Source organism: Stegodyphus dumicola, chromosome 6 (assembly GCF_044657685.1).
Source record: "Stegodyphus dumicola isolate Sdum_Otavi_A_Nest chromosome 6, ASM4465768v1".
Lineage (NCBI taxonomy): Eukaryota > Metazoa > Arthropoda > Arachnida > Araneae > Eresidae > Stegodyphus > Stegodyphus dumicola.
Genome location: NC_140773.1, coordinates 147,109,054 through 147,113,898, shown reverse-complemented (window position 1 = coordinate 147,113,898; position 4,845 = coordinate 147,109,054).

Sequence of the window (4,845 nt, the reverse complement as noted above, 5' to 3'; positions counted from 1 at the left end):
TTTTATCCAAATTAAAGCGAATAAATTGTTTATGGCTCCATCTATTAAATAAATGATCTATCTGGGAAAACCTCTGTTCCAACTTTTCCAAAGAAGAATCATACACCAAGACCAGAATATCATCGACAAAGCAGTTAATTTCAATATTTGGTAAATCGATAAGTATTTCATTAATTATAAGGCTCCAGAACAGGGGAGCGCTGCAAGAGCCCTGCGGGCATCCTTTCGTGATCTCATATTTCAGGTTAACACCATCACTATTACCTTGAAAGAACACTTGTCTATTTCTTAGATAATCTTCAATTAGGTAGTATAATCTTCCAATAACACCTAATTTCCTAAGGGCAGAAAGGAGTAAAGGCCAAGCAATAGAGTCAAAGGCACCATGTATGTCAAATGAGACAAGTGCAACATGAAAGTCCTTCTTCTTTTCCCTAATCAACTGTATAGTGTGATAAAATGCAAGTTCAGTAGAACGCCCTCTTCTAAATCCATATTGTCTAGGGCTAATAAAATCTTTCTTGTATAGAATAAAATTAAGACGATTTGTGAAACGTTTATCTAAAACCTTACCAAAAACTTTCAGAAGACAGATTGGACGATAACGACCTTCACTCTTCGGAACAAGAACAATTTTTCCATTTTTCCAACAGTCAGGGAAAACAGATAAAATTAAACATCGATTATATAAAATTATAAAAAAGGAAGGATATTCACAAAACAATTTTTTAATAATAGTAGCACCTATCCCATCCAAACCAGGAGCAGATCTTGTTCTTAATCTTGAAATCACACAATAAATTTCTTCGTACGTAAAAGGGGAATCATAAACTTCTCTATAATCCTGACTATTTTCTTCATGTCCTATATCTTCTTCATAAGAGTCTCTCATCACAGAGTCCTCCACTCCACCGAATGGCCCTCATCCAATTTCAAAGCACTGCGGATAATACAGTCATAGTACTGTTCGACTGAATCATTATTCTTATCTTCCCTATCCAAAATAATATGTTGTCTTCTTTTATTTGTAGCAATCCTGTAATACTTATCATAATAATATTTACTATTCAAAAATATTTCTTCTCTATATTGTCTTTTAGTAATCTTAATCTTTTTCTTATAAAATGCAAGGTTTCTTTTATAATCCACTTTCCTTTTAATACGCAACTCATCAGGAATGTTTTTAACTTGGTAGCTTTTCCTAGAGGCTCTTAATTTCCTTCTAAGACTGTCCAATTCATTAGTCCACCATACGGTATAGTTCTTATGTTGCAAGGTCTTCTTAATCAATAGATATCTATTCATATTACTAATCAACAGTCTCTCCATTTCACTAATACAATTATTCAACTTTAAAGCGTTGGAGGAACAACTAACTTTGTCTTCAATATCAAAAATATCCCTGCGACTCTTCTTCACCATTATTTCAATTCTTTTAATGTTTCTAGAGTACTTCTTTCTAATGTCACTATTGACTTTAATATGATTCAAATTAATCAAAATATATCTGTGGTCGCTAAGGGTATCCAAATCTAGAACTTCATATTTAACATTACTGATATCCATACCAGATGAACAAAGTGCAAGGTCAGTCCAGCCACTCCCCATAGAGGAAAAAAAGGTTGGAGTAAAATCTTGAATATTTAAAAGCTTCAATTTATATTGTACAATAAAATCATAAGTTAAAACTCCTCTTTGATCAATTTCCCTAGCTCCCCAATTAAAATTCTTGGAATTAAAATCACCAACAACTATAAAATCATAAGTATAGAGTTTAAAAACATTTTCAAGTTGAAATAAATGCATCTCCAAATCCTCTGCAGGTGAAAAATAAACTGAAATAAGAGCTAATTTAACTTGATCCAGGAAAACAGTGATTGCGACAATACAATCCTGAAGTACATCTACTGTAAACTCTAAATTGCTATCCGCAACAATAATACCAGTCCTGCCATTATCAATTCCTACAACTCTCCAATTTCCAAGTAGAAGGGCAATCTTACCCTTAATAGTATAGGGCTCTTGCAGCGTAATCACATTCAAAGGCTCTTTAATGATATCATTAATTGCAGAGAGCTGGCAAGAAGCGGCCGCACAATGATTTAAATTAATATTTAAAATATTCATGTATAACAAAATAAAACCAATCCACATTAAAAGCAATATTTTAAAATCAATATGTACAAATAAAAACAGTATTAAAATCAATCAATTAAAATCCAGTAAAAGTCTTGGCAAAAGTTCAATTGACATAACTAAATAAAATCAACACCAGAAGGTTCAAAGTCTTTATTAAAACCAGAGCAACTTACCAGGGGTGAGGGCAAAATCTTCTTCTTTTTCTTTTTCTTCTTTACTGGCTTCCAAAATAAAATACTTACCCAAAGGCCAATCAATAATAACAGAAAAAAGTAAAATAAAATAAACAATATCACACTCCTTTTTAGTATTGAATTAAAAAATAAGCAAACAAAAAGTCCCCGCCGACACCTAGTCTCTCAATAAAATCTAGATGTCCAAATGATCCTTTATAAATTTCATTTCCTCTAAGTATACGGAACAATCCTTAGAAAAAGCATGATGGTGTACATCAGAATCTGTGTGAAATTTCTTATTGAATTCCACACAGTTAATGCAAATAAACTCTTCACTTTGACAATCTTCCTTTCCATGCTCCCTAGAGCAGGCGGCACATATTTTGACATTCTCACAAAATCTTTTTGAATGTCCAAAGGCCAAACAGTTAGTACAACGTTTAGGGTCTTAAAAAGATCTTAGTACTATAGGCCTTCCAATCAATCCTTAATCGTTGATCTTCAATAGTGTTACCCTGGCATTCTCTAGTAACCTGATACACACGATGTGACACGAACTGCTCTGAGGCCCTCATTCTAAATAACAGCTTGACACAATTCCCCTCACAACAGCAATTTCTTTTCAGTGCTTGCGTAATCTTATCGTCTGACACTTCTTCTGAAACGTTATAAATAACAATCTTTGGTCTAATAAATTTCCTTCTTCTTGGTCTTACTAAAGAACATATTTTCTCATTATTCTTAATTACTTCTTCTAATCTCTTGCATTCATTCCGATTTTCAAGGTTTACCACCATATCACCGTTCTTACGGCAAAAGGAACTAACTATTCCAATTCCTATCTTTTGTGGGTCTACACTGGATTTAACTTCTTCATAAACATCAACTCCATTCTTCATCGGGCGTAAGATGACCTCATTTTCTCTTAAATTATCTTCTCTATTCATTTCTCTCTTCCTCCCATTTCTTTTTGATCTAATTTCAATCCATGGTTCTTCTCGAATAGTTTCATTGGTCATTTTCTCCTTAATTTCATAGACCTCTTTTTCAATCGCATCCAATTTACTCGCTATCAATCTTTCATTATCATTTGCATTATTTGTCTCTCTTTTAGCAATCCAGTCAGTTATAAAATTTAGACCATTACTTAAATTTGCAATAAGAATCTTCGGGACTCTTTTCCCTCAATGTGTCAACGATCTTATTCATATTACACATAACCGTCAGAATATCATATTCATTACTTGCAAAATCTAAGATGGTATCAGTAACCGAAAGCTCGTTTTGACTCATCTTTGGATCAGAAATTATATTATGTCGGCTTGGGGACAAACAAATCAAATTACCTCATAAAAGTCAATGCATATAGATAAATCCTAATATAATAAAACTCTAAAAACCCTAAAAGTTCAAAGTTAATACATCTATAGTGTCAACTTCTTAAAAACGATAGAAATCAATTTCCAATACAGCAAGTTCTCTACAAAAATTCATAAAAGTTCTAAAATTCAATAAAATATCCATAAAATACTAAAATCAGCATCTGCAATGCGTGAAATAATTTTGACAAAAAAAACGAGAGTTCTAGCATGAAAACTGAGCAAATCGACCAACGGGCTGAAAGACGTCGAATATGGTACACCAACATTTGTCATAGCTGTTTCTCCACCGTGCAAAAAGACTTGATTATATGGTGCACCAAATGATTATTCCTTCCTGTAACATAAATCTAATATAAACAAATGTCAGCCTCGTTAGGCCTAGCTCACTCTACAATTTCAAATTCAAATATATTCAAAACCATGAAAGATAGAACTGTGCTTTTAAATATACAACTAGATAGAACATATAAGAGTCTAAAGCAGCCGACAAATTAAAATTGCATAAATAATTCATCATATAATCAATGTAAAACTTACTCGTCCATGCGAGATGGGCGTTCCGGTGTAGACGAAATTTAAATTCCTCATATCTTGAAAGAAAAACAATTTCAGAACTTGCACAATACCTTTTTCGAAAGCAGAACACTTAATTAACAACTGCACAACTATGTATTTCGCAATGTATATCATGTAATCTAATACCTTTTACTTGAGCAAATTTAACGTTGAAAGGTAGGAGTACCGTATATGCCGCGCCGGTGGCAGTACTTGTAGTGCTCACTGGAGTCACAATTTCCATCACGACTCGAGGAATGATGCCAGAATGTTGTTAGTTTTCTAGTTAGTGTGTGGGGCTCATACGTGCTTATTTACGGTAAATTTTAGGTGGCCCCATAACTTCTACATAAAACATAACCAAAGCATTATAAATTACGTCCGTTCTCCATCCAATGGTATGAAGCACCTAAGTACACAAGCAAATCAGTGAAACAATATTAGTAAATCACAAATTCTGCAAAATATCTCAAGAACAACTAAATAGTATATCTCAAGAATCTCATTCTCCAAAATATCTTAAGAATATTTCAAAAATTAATAAAGTGTGTAACACAATATATCTGAACAATAACATTAACAACGCCATCGGT